Consider the following 18,320-nt stretch of genomic DNA (forward strand, 5'->3'; position numbering starts at 1 on the left):
TAATATTTTATAATTTTCTACATAGATTCTTACACAGATTTCATTAGATTAATTCCTAGGTATTTGATTTGTGATACTGTTACAGTGTTGTCTTAAAACTTCATAACTGTTGGGGCGCCTGGGTGGCTCAGTCGGTTAAGCCTCCGACTTCAGCTCGGGTCGTGATCTCGTGGTTCGTGGGTTCGAGCCCCCACTCAGGCTCTGCGCTGACAGCTCAGAGCCTGGAGTCTGCTTTGGATTCTGTGTCTCCCTCTCTCTCTGCCCCTCCTCCACTCACACTGTTTCTCTCTCTCTCTCAAAAATAAATAAACATTAAAAAATACTTTATAATTGTTTCTTGATGTTATATAGAAAAGCAATTGATTTTTGTATGTTGACTTTGTATCCAGAGACTTTAATTAATTTGATTTAATGAATTTAATAAAATTCATTTATTTATCAATAATTTACCTTTAGACTCCTCTGGATGCTCCAGTTACTCAAATAAGTCATCTGTTGATGATTTTATTTCTTCCTTCCAATTCTTACACATTTAATTTCTTTTGCTTTACTGTAGTTGCTGGGACCTTAGTACAATGTTGGATACCAGCCATGATAGCAAACATGCTTTCAACATTTCATCAAGTTGTTTTTTTTTTTTTAGATACAGCCTATCAGATTAAAGAGGTTCCCTTCTGTTCCTAGTTTGGTAAGAATTTTTAATGACTGGATGCTGGAATTTACCAAAAGCCTTTTCTGCTTATATTGAAATAATAAAATGATACTTCTGCCTTTATTCTGTTAATATGAGAAATTGCCTTGATTGATTTTATTTTATTTTATTTTATTTTATTTTATTTTATTTTTACAGTCTTGATGTCTTTTATTTTTTTTACATTTATCACGCCATGAATTCATAGGGAATGGGTTCCAACAGCTCAGGCTCCTTTCCATTGGTTCTCACAAAGTGTGCTTCTCTGGGTGGGGCAGGCTGGCGCTTCGGTTGAACCCAAGTACCTTTCTCCTTGGCTTCCTTCTTTTTCTGATCATTTTCCTTCACACACTTCAGGAAGCTGTCTCGGCTCTTTGAGTGTTTAATGTGCTCGATACATACATTAATTCTCTTAGCAAGAATCTTGCCCTTAACTTGTTATTTACAACAATGCCAACAGCATGCTGGGTAACATCGTAGACTCTTCCAGCTTTGCCGTGGTAACATTTGTGGGGCATTCCTTTTTGAACAGTGCCCATTCCCTTGATGTCCACAATATCACCTTTCTTGTAGATTCGCATGTATGTTGCCAAAGGAACAACTCCATGTTTTCTAAAAGGCCTAGAGAACATATAGCGAGTACCTCTCCTCTTTCCCTTTGTGTTGGTCATTTTGGCGAATTACTGGAAGATGGCGGTTCCGGCCGAAAGGCCTTGATTGATTTTAAATGTTGAACCTTGTATTTCTCGAATAACTCTGATTGGTCATGACATGTTACTTTTTAATGTATCATGAAAGCTGATACGCTAATACGTTTAAAATGTTTGCATCTATGCTGAAAAAGGAGATTGGCCTATGATTTTTCTTTCTTGTAATGTCATCAGGTTTTATCAAAGTTATCATATCCTGGTAAAGTGAATAAGGAAGGACTCATTCCATCGAAGAATTTTTGATATTTGTATTATTCCTTCCTTAGATGTTTCAAACATTTTGCCAGTGAAGCCACCTGGACCTGAAATTCTCTTTGTGAAGTGGTTTCAAATTATAAATTCAATTTCCTTATTAGATAAAAGACTCTATCCGACCAGCTAGGCTAAGCCGGGGCCAGACGGCCAGCTGCCTGAACTACCGACATTGGAGAAGTGTTCCTTTGGGTTTGGTTGGCACGTTTGCTAGTTGATTCTTGTTTCAAATATAAACACTCTTGTTGGAATCAAGCCTCCTCATTAGCACCCTGATGCCTCTGCCCCCAAGAATGAGCAGAGGCAAGTGTGAGCATCAGAATAGGGAGGTAAGAGAGAGAGAACTTTCACCTGGGTGCCTGAGACTCAAGAGAGTGGAGAGAATTTTGTAGGAGGAGTCAGATGCATTTTTCACAAGCATCCACAGCCATTTTCTCTGGGCCCTGAACCTTTATAAAGGATGACCTGATATTCACCAACCTCTAGCTTTCGAAAGCTTCCTGAGTTCCTGAAATGAAGGCCACTGATCGGATGAGGAGAAAGTCGCTGAAGAAGAGTAAGGTCTGCACGTGCCACAAGCCGTGAGGTGACAAGGAAGGCTGATAGTCTTGCCGGCCACCCTGGCCTGAGATGACTGACTTTGATTACCCTCAAGCCACCGAGACAGAATCCCCCACCCAGCGCCCAGCCTGAGTTTACTTTCACATCGTGCGGCTTTCGCAGATGAGCGATTGGAAGCAGTATTTATCGGGGAGATCTTTTTACACACAGCCACCAAACCTAGGCAGCATTTTTCTTCTTTAATTTCCGTCTTGTGCTTCCTGCGGAAACAAGTAAGAATGAGTAAAGGAACCACTGCAGGAAGGCAGGGAACATGCACGTGTCAGAGCCAAGAGACACCTGTTCTTAGGAATGGAAGCTCAGCAGAGGGGCCGAAGGAGGGAGGTGGTCCCCAGAGGGTCCAAGAAGTCAGCAGTCAGCAGGTGTGCTTTGGGATGAGCAGTGCGGTTGGGTTTTGTTTTTTTTTTTAAACATGTTTACACGACACAACAATTCAGAGATTTGACAAAAACCCCGCTGTCTGGCTTCTCTTGAAAACTCAGCTCCGGTGGGCAAGAGGGCGACAACCAGGAAGTGAAATAACCAAGGTGCACACTCTCTAGTTTGCCTCGCGGCACGCTTCATTCATTTCTGGTCCTTACCGATCGGTCAGCTGGTCTCAGTTTGCACTGGCTGGTTCTGGTCTTCACACGGCAAGTCCCATGTCCTAGGAACCCGCCCAGTCCAAGCCAAGAGCATCTTAGACACCTGCTTGGCCCCAATAAACAGAGTAGATAATATTCACATAGCGCAGGTTACATTTAGGTTCTGGGTCTTTTAACCAGATTAACTCAATCCTCACAGCACCTGTGTGAGGCAGGTACCGTATCCGTCCCCATTTTATAGGTAAGAAACTGAGACACAGGCAGCGGGAGTCATACACGGCCCGGGGGACTCCACTATGAGTTGGGACTTCAGTATCGGTCCCTGGAAGGGGTCTCTAACCCAGGTGAGCCCAGACCCCTTATCTTGGGCTGTTGAGAGAGAAGGAGGCGGACGACCCGCTTCTTATCCACTCGCCACTATGGCTTTCTCCGTGGCAGGTGCCGTTCTTTGCGAACCCAACGGCTGGTTCCTCCCCTCAATTTGTTGTAGGGCCCAGCATGTTCAGGGAAGGTCATGCTTTCCCCCAGCCCCAGAGGATAAACCGAGGTGGTCCCCAGCATGGTTACTCTCCTTTTCTTGGTTTAGGGCAAGGTATGCAGCCCAGTTCTGAGCAATGAGATGCACGAGAGATAATGGGGAGGCTTTTGTTCCTTGGCAGGTTTTTACTCCCTGATGAAAGTAGTGACAAGAAGGAGGCCTCCTGCTACTTGCTAGTTTAATGAGATTGTGTGATGGTAAGATGCTTGGAGCTATGGCAGCCATTTTGTGACTGAGGGACAAGCCTGAGGATGCAAAGTCAACAGATTCAGGACAGTAGAGCAGGAGAGTAGAAAGAGCCTCAGTCCTTGATGACATAATTAAGCCACCAAGCCACCTGTGGAGTAACCCTCCCCCAGATTCCTTTATTATGTACTACTTAGGACGCTGTTAGTTCATTACGCTGTTACTTGCAATGGAACATATCCTAACTGATACACTATGGAACCCTCAAGAACTCCTTTGTTCGCATAAAGTCTAGAACAGCTTACTCCCTATTTTTCTTTTCTCTGGGATCCACCCTGATCTTGTGGGGACTTCCAAAGGTCTGGGGAGACCTCCTAAGCACAAGGTACCCCCACACCCAGTCTCACCATGCCAGCCACATTAGAGAAAAAACTGAAAAGGAAATCAGTTGGTTGATAAGCCAAAAGCTCACCATGGGGGAGAGAGCCAACCTAAGAGAAGGGACGTGCCCCCCCAAACCCTTCATTCAGTAAGTAATGTGTTGAGGGCCTCCAAGGACCAAGGACCACCCATTTCTAGCCCCTCCCTGCCTCCCCCAAACACCTCTCCTTCATCCCAGTGTCTTCAAGCCCTGGCTCTGGCACTCACTGGCCGTGTGGCTTTAACAAAGTCCTTTGCCTTCCCGTGCCTCAGTTTCCCCATCCTTAAAGTGGAGATGAGAATAATTGCAACCTCATAGTGTCTCTGTGATGACCGTAATAAGATAATGATTGCAACGTTTGCCACAAGGCGCCTGGCACACAGAAGTGCCTGTAAATGCTTGTGGTTGCCATTGCCGCAGGGCGGGAAGTGGAGTAAGGAAAGACTCAGGCAACAGTGTTCCCGTTTGTAGGTAAAGAGCTGAAACTTTGAGAAGAGAAAACTCATTTTATCAAGTCACCCAAATAACAAGTAAATTAAAAAATTTGATTTTATAATCTTTTAATGTTTATTTTGAGAGACAGAGAGAGAGAAATAGAGTACAAGCCGGGGAGGGGCAGAGAGAGAGGGAGACCCAGAATCCGAAGCAGGCTCCGGGCTCCGAGCCGTCCGCACAGAGCCCGACGCGGGGCTCGAACTCACCAGCTGTGAGATCGTGACCTGAGCCGAAGTCGGATGTTCAAACGACCGAGCCACCCGGGTGCCCCCATAATTTGATTTTCAACTCAGATTTGTCCAAATTCAAACCTGTTCCAGAGAAGAATATGATTTTGAAGTAGGTGGTGAAGATGAAGAAAAAACAGAATTTTCATTCGTATTTCGGACCCTAATGATAAAGACAAGCAGAGAGAATCCTGTACAGCTGGCCGCATGTGTTTACCGAGGCTTTTGATTCAAGACCATCACCCTTGGTGTGAGAATTCAGCCAATTTTGGCGTATCGAGAAAGTCAGCCCCTAATGGCAAAGGAATGAAATATCCAACCAGCTACGGCCAGATGGTCTCCAGAGCCACAAAACCACAGGACTTGATTATGGGACAAGGAGAGGGTCGTGGGCCCCAGGCTGGAGGAGAACAACATCCAAATAATTCTCCAATGACTTCAAATTAACTGTGAGCTAAACCAGGCTGTTAGTTGTATAAGCATAGATCTTTTTGTGGTCTTAATTAAATTTCCTCGAGTATAAATACTGCTCTGAGATTTTGCGGAAGGAAAACATAATGCTCAGGAAATGCATCTGGACCTAAACTGTCTGTGTTGTGTAATTAGGGTTCAGGAGAGCTGTCACCGATCCCTGCGGCAGGTGTAAGGGCTCTTTGGTTGGGTGATAATTATTTATCATTATTATTAGCAACATCCTCATAAGACCTGAGCTCCTACTTACCTGTCGATTCCCACCCATCCCATACACGACAGCAAACAACAGCCTTTGGGCCAAATGTGGCCGCTGCTCGTTTTCGTAAATAAAGTTGGGGAACGCAGCCACCTCGTTCATTTACATACTTCTTAGGGCTGCTTTTGGGTGACCACAGTAGAGGGGGAGACCTTATGTGGCCGCGAAGCCTGAAATGTTTGCTGTCCGGTGCGTCACAGAAGATGTGTGCCGACCTTTGCACGGACAGCGTGCACGGACAGGGAGACCTGCCGAAGGCGTCGCTGGCCGTGCCCAGGAGGTGACATCACCCAGGAGGCAATAGGGAGCCTCTGCAAGATTTGGAGGTGCAGGTGAAGTGGCCTCTGTAACAGATGCCGTCAGCCAGCGCTCCCACCCCATCCCCTCGTGGTCCTTTCTGCCTGGATAAAGCTGCTCAGTGTAAACACCTCTGAGTCTCCCTGGGCATTGCAAGCCTGTCCTGCCCGGAAGCAGGACCAGCCAAAATGCTGGGGGGCGGGGGGGGGGGGGGAGGGGACAGTCCCCTCCCCAGCAGGCTGCAGCCCTCAGCCAGTGGCAGCCAGGGAGGTGATGGGTCCATACCCCGGCTCCCCGTCCCACACTGTTCCCAGTGCTCCCAGCAGGACGGAGCTCTGGATGCCCTCGCAGTAATGGTAACTTGCTGGAGACGACAGACCCTCTCCACCGCCGGGCCCCGGACCCAGTCACCGTCCTCTCTCACTCAAACAACCAACAACTCCTCCCGGAGCTTCCTAACTCTGCCCTTGGCTTCAATACAGCAGCCAGACTGGTCTGGTTCCTCCCTGCTAACTTCCTCCCATAGCCCCCACCTCACTCAGAAAAAAACCCAACACCTCCCTCAGACCTCTGGGGACCTAGATGATCTGCCCCCTCGTCACCACTCTGACTCTATATCACCTGTCACTCGCTCCAATCCTCGCCGGTTCCCAAACATGCCAGGTTCACCCCAGGACCTTTGCATGTGTTTCCTCTGCCGGGAACACTCTTCCTCCAGATGTACATCACTTGCCCCCCAGCTCCCTTAGTTCTGCTCAAACATCACCTTTTCAGCAAGACTGTCCCCGGCCACCCTGTTTTAACTGCATGTCCCCTCCTGACACACAACCCTCCTTCCCTGCCTCGGTTTGTCTCCACAGCACTGACCATCCTCTGACCTAATGATGTCTTTTACCTGCTTCCTTAGCTCAGTGTTCATCTCCCCCCACTACAATATGAGCTCCTTGGGGGCAAGAAATTTAGTTTGTTCCGTTCACTGCAATAGCCACAGAGCCCGGCACAGTCACTGCATAGAAGGATCCTCAATAAACATTTCAGGGAAGGAAAGAAGGAAGGAAGGGAACGGGGGAGGGAGGAACTGTTCCTATTCCTTAATGAGCTGTATCCACCCCGCTACCCCCCACCCCTTCCCAGGCGCAGACCCTCTCACCACACCCCCAGCCAGGCAGGAAGTAGAAAAAAATCAGGAGCAAGCAGTGCCTGCCCTAGGTCCCAGCTCTCACCAGTGTTTCCAGGTGTTTCAAGGTAGAAAGACGTCTAGAGTCAGCTAGACTTGGGTTCAAATTCCGGCTTCTCCACTGACCTGCTGGGTGACCTCAGGCAAGTTGCCAAACCTCTCTGTGGCTGACGAGGTGGGCAGGCCAACTTTTCAGGGCCTTCGGGGCCATGTGAGGAGAATGCAGGTGCCGTGTGCTGTGTCCTTGTTTGAAAGACTATCAAGAAGGAGCGTACCTGCCGATTCTGCCCCTTTTCTCCGAAATCTCCTTCGGGAAGTGCTGGGGCCAAGAACAGAAGTCTGTGGCCTCGTATTTGCTCTGGGATTCGAGTAAGTGCACCCACACCTGCCTCCACCTGTTTATTATGTTTTGACTCAAGCAAAGGATCATTTTCGTCGGGAAAGTTCACCAAAAGGATTAACAGGCAGTTGTACAAACTCAAGGGAGAGGGACCCACTTGGTTCAAATGACAGCAAACCACATTTGAGCTTGAGCAAATGCCATTCTCTGCTCCAGCTCAATATTTCCCATGAAGATTTTGAGAAACAAAATCAGATTTTCAGTGGCAGGGATGCACTTTAACACATGCCACAGCTGCGTGGATTCAACTTAGTACATCCAAGTTGCTAGTTCCTGGCCAGTTTGAAGGGGGAAATCTGGAACTCACAGTTTGTATGAACCCAAGAAGGGAAGTAGGCCTTTTAGTACTAGGCAGGGTGGGAGGGTTCTAGCCAGGGACTTAAAGCCCTGAATTCTGAGGGACTCACTGAATTGGGAGAAATAATGACCCAGCTCTCGGGAATGTATGCTTTTTGAGCTAGAAGAGATTTTAGACATCACCTAGAGCACCTGGGGCTCTGTAAACATGGGCCAGAGGCTGTTTTTAAGAGTTCAAGAGCCAGCACGAAGTGATACTGTATTCACCTAGTAAGAAAGGTATTTCATGCTGATTTGAAGGGGCACATGCACCCCAATATTTATAGCAGCACTTACCAACAATAGCCGAGTTATGGAAAGAACCCAAATGTCCATCGACAGATTAATGGATAAAGAAGATGTGGTTATCGCTCCTCGGCCTTTTGGCTAAGATCAAGTGAAGAAGATGTGGTTTACTGCTGTTTAACGTAGTGTTGGAAGTCCTAGCATCAGCAATCAGACAACAAAATGAAATAAAAGGCATCAAAATTGGCAAAGAAGTCAAACTTTCACTTTTCGCAGGCAACACGATACTCTACCCGGAAAACCCAAAAGAGTCCACCAAAAGTCTGCTAGAACTGATACGTGAATCCAGCAAAGTCTCAGGGTACAAAATCAATGTACAGAAATCGGTTGCATTTTTATACACCAATAAGGAAGCAACAGAAAGAGAATTAAAGAAACTGATCCCATTTACAATTGCACCAAGAACCATAAAATACCTAGGAATAAACCTAACCAAAGATGTAAAAGATCTGTATGCTGAAAACTATAGAAAGCTTATGAAGGAAATTGAAGAAGACACAAAGAAATGAAAAACATTCCGTGCTCATGGGTTGGAAGAATAAATATTGTTAAAATGTCAGTACTACCCAAAGCAATCTACACATTCAATGCAATCCCAATCAAAATTGCACCAACACTCTTCTCGAAGCTAGAACAAGCAATCCTAAAATTTGTATGGAACCACAAAAGACCCCGAATAGTCAAATATTGAAGAAGAAAACCAAGGCGGGAGGCATCACAATCCCAGACTTTAGTCTCTACTACAAAGCTGTAATCATCAAGACAGTATGGTACTGGCACAAAAACAGACACATAGACTGAATAGAATAGACACAGACACATGGAATAGAATAGAGAACCCAGAATTGGGCGCACAAATGTATGGCCAACTAATCTTTAACAAAGCAGGAAACAGCATCCAATGGAAAAAAGAGTCTCTTAGCAAATGGTGCTGGGAGAACTGGACAGCAATAGGCAGAAGAATGAAACTAGACCACTTTCTTCACCATACAGCAAAATAAATTCAGAATTAATGAAAGATCTAAATGTGAGACAGGAAACCATCAAAACCCTAGAGAAGAAAGCAGGAAAAAACCTCTCTGACCTCAGCCACAGCAATTTCTTGTTTAACACATCTATAAAGGCAAGGGAACTAAAAGAAAAAAATAGACTATTGGGACCTTATCAAGATTAAAAGCTTCTGCACTGCAAAGGAAATAAACAACAAAACTAGAAGGCAACCAACAGAATGGGAAAAGATATTTGCAAATGACATATTGGATAAAGAGTTAGTATCCAAAATCGATAAAGAACTTACCAAACTCCATACCCAAAAAAACAAATAATCCAGTGAAGAAATGGGCAGAAGACATGAATAGACACTTTTCCAAAGAAGACATCCATGGCCAACAGACATATGGAAAGATGCTCAACATCACTCATCCTCAGGGAAATACAAAGCCACACTGAGATACCACCTCACGCCAGTCAGAGTGGCTAAAATGAACAAATCAGAAAACTACAGATGCTGGCGAGGATGTGGAGAAATGGGAACCCTCTTGCACTGCTGGTGGGAATGCAAACTGGTGCAGCCACTCTGGAAAACAGTGTGGAGGTTCCTCAAAATATTAAAAATAGAACTACCCTATGGCCCAGCAATAGCACTACTAGGAATTTACTCAAGGGATACAGGAGTGCTGATGCACAGGGGCACATGCACCCCAATGTTTATAGCAGCACTTTCAACAATCGCCAAATTATGGAAAGAGCCTAAATGTCCATCAACTGATGAATGGATAAGGAAGATGTGGTTTATATATACAGTGGAATACTACCTGGCAATGAGAAAGTATGGAATCCTGCCATTTGCAGCAACGTGGATAGAACTGGGAGGTATTATGCTGAGCAAAATAAGTCAGTCAGAGAAGGACAGATATCATATGTTTTCACTCATATGTGGATCTTGAGAAACTTAACAGAAGACCATGGGGGAGGGGAAGAGGGGAAAATAGTTACAAACAGAGAGGGAGGGAGGCAAACCATCAGAGACTCTTAAATACAGAGAACAAACTGAGGGTGGACGGGTGAGTGGGGGAAAGGGGAAAATGGGTGATGGGCGTTGAGGAGGGCACTTGTTGGGAAGAGCGCTGAGTGTTGTATGTTAGCCAATTTGACAATAAATTACATTTTTAAAAAAGGGAATGGAATAAATGGAATACTACTCAGCGATGAAAAAGAATGAAATCTTGCCATTTGCAATGACATGGATGGAACTAGCTTATATTATGCTAAATGGATAAGTCAGTCAGAGAAAGATAAATACCATACGATTTTACTCATATGTGGAATTTAAGAAACACAACAGAAGAACATAGGGCGAGGAAAGGAAAAATAAGATAAAAACAGAGAGAGGGAGTGAAACCATAAGAGACTCTTAAATACAGAGAACAAACTGAGGGTTGCCAGAGGGTGTTGAGTGGGGGGATGGGCTAGAGGGGGGATGGGCATCGAGGAGGGTGCTTGCTGGGACGAGCATTGTTGTTGTGTGTAAGTGATGAATCACTGGGTTCTAGTCCTAAAACCAATATTACACTACATGTTACCTAACTTGGATTTAAATAAAAATTTTTTTAAAAAGGTATTTCAGGGGGATCCGGGTTGCTCAAAACTCTTCATTTCAGCTCAGGTCATGATCCCAGGGTCACAGGATCGAGCCCTGTGTCAGACTCCTCACTGAGCATGGAGACTGCTTATGATTCTCTCCCCCTCTCCTCTTGCCCCTCTCCCCCCACTGCCCCCTCTCTCTCTCTCTCTCTGTGTCTCTCTAAAATAAAATTTAAATTTAAAAATATTTAAAAGAAAGTTATTTCCTTTCCAATCAACCCTTTTCATTACATCCAAGAGCCTCTGTGATTAAGATATGTTTAATTATTTATAAATTGCATAAGGATGCCACTTTTAAATTATGTTATACAAATTACGACACATGCAAAAAACTAAAATCTCGCATTCTAAGATTTTCTCCCCACGCCCTGCCCTGCCCACACACCTTCTGTGTGACCCGCCTCGCAGAGGAGCTGGGGGCCAGCGGAGGACACACTCACACCTGCAAGCTGTTGTACGGGGGTGAGCACGCAGTCAAGGTGTGACTGTGTTTTCTCATAGGGGAGGGAGGCCCAGGGCAGTTGGGGACATCCTTGAGAAAGGGGTGTGCGTGGAACGGAGCCCGGAGCAGACTGACAAGGAGCCTGGAAGTCCCAAACGGGTGGTCCCTCGGAGCAAGGCGCTGTGGGCTCCCAGCTCTCATTCCCACCACTGCTGGGGAGGAGGAGGGGACCGGAAGTCTGAGATACCCGCTCGGGGCCATTTGTCCTGGCACCTCATTCGAGCTCTGCCTGGACAACTCCCTCCCATCTTCAAGTTAGCCTGAGGGTTTTTCCTTAGTTCCCATCCTGTGTTCAAGGAAGCCTGCAAATCTCAGCCAAGCTGCCCGTTGGGCCTTCCTGGAGAGGAGCCCAGCTTCATCAGGACTTGAGTGCTGCCCTTTGGTGCCTGTATGGAGCATGGAGACAAAGCCTGATGGTTGGGATTAGGATTTAGGGCCTTCAGCAGTAGGTCCGTGGAACACTGAAGCCTTAAAGGGGCCCTACTCCTTACAGGAAGAGGCAGACAGAAAAAAACGCTGGAGAAGTATTTGTGGGAAGAATGAATGCAGGAATGAATGAATGAATGAATATTTTCCCAGGTCCTAGCTCCACCGTTTCAGAACGAAAATAATCATAAGAACGGGAGCTAGGTTTTATTATTTCTAATTCTGACAGCAAGCACATAGCAGAGATCGTTTCACCAAAGCAGACACTGAGGCTCAGAGAAGAGACGCCTCCCCAGCATCTCCCTCAGTTGGCAAGGGGCAGAGCTGAGCCGCAGCCCCAGGCCGCCTGACTCCAGGCCACCTTCTCATCCTCTCTGCCAGTGGCTTCAACCTGGGGACCGGAAGGGGTTCCAGTGGCCTTGTCAGCCTAATTATCTGGCCCCCGAGTGTCCTCTCCCACAACTCTGCTATCTGTTCACCCAGAACCTGCGGGGGTATCTCCAGGGATGGGGCTCCCACTTGCACCTTTGGAGAGCTGGAAAATTCTTAATTTGGGGCTGTAATTGGTCTCCCTGTGACATTGCCTACGGGTTCCAGTCTCAGGAGCTTTAGAAAACAGGTCTATTCCTTTAGACACATGACTAATTGTGTGTGTGGCCAATTTTGATAGGAGATAGATAATATGATGTTATCCTAGCTTGATAGTATATTTACATATAATTAAGATTTATTGAGTGCTTAATATTTGCCAGACACTTAACAGATCACCCCCACTTAATGCTCCTAACACCGTTCTTCATCAGCAGACGCCCTTCTTCAGATGAGAACTCCAAGGTTTGGAGAGCTTGCGTCTCAGGCCCAGAACCCCACGGATAATACACACCCGCGCAGCATTCGCACCCAGGCCCAAGGTGACCTTGGCACCCTGCTCTCAGCCACCATATATCCTTCCACCCTCACGGGCTTCCAGCCTGGTTCTTTGCCTCTAAAGACATTCCATTCGTGTCATTCAAATAATCACGTTCTCCTTAGAATAAAGTTAGGAAGCACAGAATTCACCCATCGTACCATCACATGGAGGTAAGGATTATTAATATTCTCCATATATAATATATGCACATTCATATGGATGCACATATATACATTCACATGTATACATTTTCATTTATATATATAATCCGTCTGTAGGCAGATGGGTTTGTTTTTCACAAAACCAAGATCACACCAGGCATGTTACTTTATCACCTTATTTTCTACCCAACAATATATCTGGAGCATCTTTCTATAGCATTACATAAAGTGGTGTGGCAATTTTATGACTGCTTAGAATTTGCCACGTGTCTATGCCACGTGGTTGTCTCCCGTTGGACCTCAACTTGTCTCCAAATATAAACCCTCCGGCACACACCCTGGCAGGTACATCTTTGCACATGTCTCCCGCTACCTCTTAGATTACTACCCATAAGGAAGATGGTTGGGGTCCAAGGTTATGCCAGGCGCTCCTACCAGCCAGCAGTGTGGACGAGGACTCGTTTCCCCACCCCCAACCCACATGGAGTATTCTTATCTTTTCTTTTAAATCCTGGCCTGTCTTTCAGCCAGGGAAATAAAACAATAAAACTACATCTTGTTTTAATGTGCTTATCTTTTATTACCAGTGAGATTGAATTTCTTCCAACGTCAGCCAGGGGCAGCCTGTTTTAGGCTTCTTGAACGTTACCGCAGTGTCTCTAAGGGCACAAAATACCCCGGGTGGGGGGAGGGGGGTTCCAGCCAGCATAGGACTGGGAGGTGTTTGGCCAGTGGGCCTCTGCCAGAACGGGCTGACTGGTCCCCCCAGGACACACTGCCCAGCTGCCGGGGTCCTAAAGGACCTCAGAGGTGGGCCGAGACTGGACGAAATTCCCTGCAACCCAGACACCCCAGGGTGGCATTCGGCCCTGCTCTGGTTTCTGTCAACTTGACCTCCGCTAAGGCTGAACCGCGTGGCTGTCGAGCCTGGACTCAATACAGAGCTGGCTCGTGGGCCAGGCCCCTCACCTCCTCCCTCCACCGGCCCAGTACGCCCAGTACGGCCAAGAATGTCTCCCGTGCTCACGGAGAAGGCTGCTGGTGCGAACCTCTCCCTGGGGCTGGCAGGGGGAGGGGGCTGTGTGTAAACACGGGTATGGCTTTCGTTTCCCTCCCTGATGACGGTCTTGAAGCCAGAAGTTAGATAAGATTCAGCTCAGGCATCTATTCACTCACAAGCCTGCTGAACCTGTTCCCACTTTGCAAACTGAGGACCTGCTTCTCATTTATGTGCTCAGTGGGGGGGGGGGGGGGGGAGACAGCCCACCCCCCTTCCGTGATGGGCATTATGTGCAGAGACATCTGCTGTCCACCTGCCCAGCGTCCCTCCCTCTCCCGTGGAAGCAGCACCTCTGTTCCCCCCGCCCAGACCCTCCTCTTCTCCTTCCCACGCCCCACCTCCAGTGTGTGGAAGAGGCTGGGCTCTGGATTCAAGTCCCACGCTGCCAGGTGCCAGCTTAGCTTCTCAGAGCCTCAGTTGGCTCATCAGTAAAATGGGGGAATAATACCTATCTCACAATGCTGTTTTGAAGATTAAATGAGAGCATGTTGGTTAACATCATTTTGGAAACAACAATATGTAGAGGCGATTTTGTTCGTATTGTACAACTACCTGATTGAGTAACTGGCTGCATTTTAGTCTAACCACTTCCCAAATGCAAGGCAGCAGTGGGAAAGCCTTGGAAGAGATTACAGTTATTTAGTCTCCATGCCTCCCTCGGGCCCTTCTGTGGCCTCAGGTATGGGCCGTGACACTCTAGGCACGTGATCACTGATATTTGTTGGCTTGAACTGAGATAAGGTAGGTATGAAACTTCGAGTTCCCTCTAGGCTGCAACAGCTCAGCGGTCTGTAACTTGGCGACTGGACCTTGTCTTTTATCCAACCATTCGGCAAGCATTGGTGAGCCCCAAATGTTAAGTTCTATGCGGAGGAGATCCCAAGAAGAACAAGGCAAGGCACCACGGTCAAGGCGCCATGGAAGAGCTCAGGCGTCTCTTCTCATCAGGGCATTAATCTCATCACGAGGGCTCCACCCTCGTGACCTCCGCTGAGCCCAATGACCTCCAAAGGCTTCATCTCCAAATATCATCACCTTAGGAGTCAGAGCTTCAACATACAAATCTGGGGTGTGGGGGGATCACTAGTCAGTTCATTCTGCACCCCCTGGCTCCCAAAATTAATATCCCTCTCACACGCAAGATACATTCATTCCATCCCCCCACCCCCCAAGAGTTTGAACTCTTCTGGCATCCACTCTAAAACCTGAAGCCCAAAGTCTCATCTAAATATGATCTTTCAGGTGTGAGTGAGACCCAGGGTACGTACAACTCATCCTGAGGCGGAGGTCCTCTCCAGCTGCGAGCCTGTGACACCAGACAAGTTGCATGCACCTGAAACACAATGTTGGGACAGGTGTAAAATAGACGGTCTCAGCCCAAAAGCAAGGAATGGAAAGAAGGGGTGACACATCTAAAACGTAGGAAGGTGATTCTGGGAGATTTAAGGCTTGAGAATAATCCTGAATCTGTGGGTCTGAGCTGGGGCCTGGGAATCTACAGTTTTCATCTATGTTCTCTAGGTCCCGGCGCCTCAAAATGTGGTCCTTGGACAGCAGCTTGGTTGTCACGTGAACCTGTTGCAAATGTAGACGCAGGTCCCACTTTCAACCCACCGAGTAAGAATCTATATTTAAACAAGACCTACAGTGTTTCTTGTGCACGTTACGGTTTGAGAAGCCCTGTTCCCAGTGATTCTTATTTAAGGAATCCAAGTACCACTTAAAGTCCGTCAGTTAAGCGTCCGACTTCGGCTCAGGTCGTGATCTCACGGTTCATGAGTTCGAGCCCCGTGTTGGGCTCTGTGCTGACAGCTCAGAACCTGGAGCCCCCTTCGGATTCTGTGTCTCCTTCTCTGGGCCCACTCCCCCTCCCCCTCTCGCTCACGCTCTCTCTCTCTCTCTCTCTCCCACTATCTCAAAAATAAATAAACATCGGGGCGCCTGGGTGGCGCAGTCGGTTAAGCGTCCGACTTCAGCCAGGTCATGATCTCGCGGTCCGTGAGTTCGAGCCCCGCGTCAGGCTCTGGGCTGATGGCTCGGAGCCTGGAGCCTGTTTCCGATTCTGTGTCTCCCTCTCTCTCTGCCCCTCCCCCGTTCATGCTCTGTCTCTCTCTGTCCCAAAAATAAATTAAAAACGTTGGAAAAAAAAAAAAATAAATAAATAAATAAATAAACATCAAATACCACTCGGAGCATAATAAAACAATAGCGAACGACCGACAAGGCCGTGTTTGTAGTGCTTGATGTCTAGTAATTCATTTATGAGTCAAAACAATTCCATGAGGCAGAGACTATTATTATCCCCATTTCATAGATGAGAAAAGTGCGACACAGAAAGACCAAGGTCTCAAAGTTGGCCTGGGCTGAAGCTGGGACGCCAGCCCAAGCGTCACTGGCACCTGCTGCTGGTACTCAGCTGGCATGCTCACTTGGGAACAGACAAGCCCTGAATCGTCCTGGCTGCCCTCCAGGGCCCAGACGCCTCAACCAAGGCATTCAGCACCTCTGCAAAAGCAGCAAGAGGTACACGGCTCCAGGATGTCCTACAGCTAAGTAACGCACGCAAATTACATCGATTTTCAGGAAGAAAGTGGCTGTGCAAATTTGGGTATAATTATTACATGTTTTAACTCAGCCAATTTGAAAAAAAAAAAAATCAGTGCATGCAGGAAGACACCCTGGGGGCTCACGTGAGCCTGACAATTAAGTCAATGCTCTATCTCCAATCTGCTCTGGGGATTACATTCCAGAAGGTTCTGGGGCAAAAAAATGGAGGGCAAAGCAGGTAAAGAGCCATTCGTCCTGGCCTCCATCTGTAAGGACTCATTTGGACATTTTCATGTGGTCTGCCCTCTGGACTGAAACTATTTTATAAAACCAAGCTGTGTTCTCTGAACTTGAAATGTCAAAACAAAAAAACATAAAACAGGGCTGAATTGCTTCAGCATGCCTCATTTCTGCCTGCCAGCGCTCTTCTCTTCGCGACTTTGTTTGTATCCAGAGATTCTTTGCTCCTACCACTGTTGCAACTGAGTTATTGGGTTGTCATGCTCCCAAGTGACATCAGCCTTTGGATTTAGTCCCACTTCCCCAAAGACAAACAGCCATAGGATGATCAGAAGTCATTAATGTCCTTCGGCCAAGGAGAGCCCCAAAGTAGATTAATATAACCATCATCCTGAGAGGTCGCTCTCCCCAAGGCTTCCGGGGGCACAATCCTGAGAATGGATGAAGCCATTAGCTGCTTGTTCATAAGTCAGAAGGCTTTAGCAATGCATATTGTAAGACAAAACAAGGCTGGCAATCAGCGTCAGCAGTGGGAGCTTAAGGCTTTCTGTGTCCTAGCAGAAGACAGAGAGCCATGTCCCTCTAGAGATGGATGGCTAAGGGCCTGAATTCTTGAGGACCTTAGGAGGTGCCCCCTTGTCCCTGCCCCCCACCAAGTTCTATGAAACAAGAAAGACCAGGGCAATAAATGAAGATATCACACATGCAACAGAAACAGAATGGACTGAGTTTAAATGCCAGGAAAAGGATTCCCTATTGATCGAAAAGGATTACGTGTTTGTACATCTCAGCAGAGAGCAGACCCTCCTTCCAAGAGGCAGAGAGTGACAGATTGGGCCTCGGAGCAGCCCCGGGCCCACCAGTCAAGGCTGAAATCCGTTGGTCTCTGGCATGTACACACAAAGCGTGCTGGCAAAAGCTGAGCCCGGCCAATCGGAACTGTAGCCAGGAGACTGCCCTTTGGGACAGGCCCATTGAAAGTCTGACCAAGCTCAAGCACAGTTTTTAATAAAAGGTAAAGAGCTCACGGCAGCACCGTTTATAACAGAGATAAAAAGTTGCATGATCAACAAGAGGCTGGCTAAATGAATGTGTATCTAACCATACAGTGAAAATTAGATTTCAAAGAGTATCTAATAAATTGGGAAAACACTTATGACATAATATTAAGCAGGGGGAAAAAAAGCAGGACCCAGAGCACATAACAGATTTTTCTGTGTATATATAGATACATTTTTTAAGACCATAAAAAAAAAACCCAAAAAAACAAATAAACAACAAAACAGAAACAAAACAAAAAACCCTCGAAGAATAATTGCCAAAATGTTAAAAGTATCTATCTTTAGTGAAAATACCGGGGGGGGGGGGGGGTGTCTTTCTCATATCTGTCTGCATTTTCTAATTTTCTATAGAAAGCATGTATTACTGTTAGAATTCTAAAGGCTGACATTGAAAATACTGTTTTTGATGTTGCTTCCTAATAACACTTACTGCTTATTGAGAGATTAATATATGCCTTACATGCATGGTTTTGCTTAGAGTTAAAAAAAAATTGGGGGCACCTGGGTGGCTCAGGCAGTTAAGCAACCGACTCTTGAATTCTGCTCAGGTCATGATCTCAAGGTTCATGGGTTCGAGCCCCGCATCAGCAAAGTCTGCTTGGAATTCTCTCTCTCCCTCTCTCTCTGGCCCTTCCCACGTTCACAGTCCTCTCTCTCTAAAAATAAAGTTAAAAAAAAAAAATTGGTTAACTATTTTTAAAAATTGAGAGAGAGAGAGAGAGGCTTCACTGACTGGTACAGGTCAGCTGCCTGGAGCAGAGAGCCCCATAAAAGTGAGAGAGGCCTGGGACTCATAGAC

The 18,320-nt window shown here is 46.7% G+C and overlaps 1 pseudogene; it reads right to left on the reverse strand.

The window, feature by feature from the left end:
• Positions 1-811: 811 nt before the first annotated feature.
• LOC125936058 (60S ribosomal protein L21-like) lies at positions 812-1,419 on the reverse strand (annotated as a pseudogene).
• Between the last annotated feature and the right edge of the window lie 16,901 nt (positions 1,420-18,320).

Source organism: Panthera uncia, assembly GCF_023721935.1.
Source record: "Panthera uncia isolate 11264 chromosome A3 unlocalized genomic scaffold, Puncia_PCG_1.0 HiC_scaffold_11, whole genome shotgun sequence".
Lineage (NCBI taxonomy): Eukaryota > Metazoa > Chordata > Mammalia > Carnivora > Felidae > Panthera > Panthera uncia.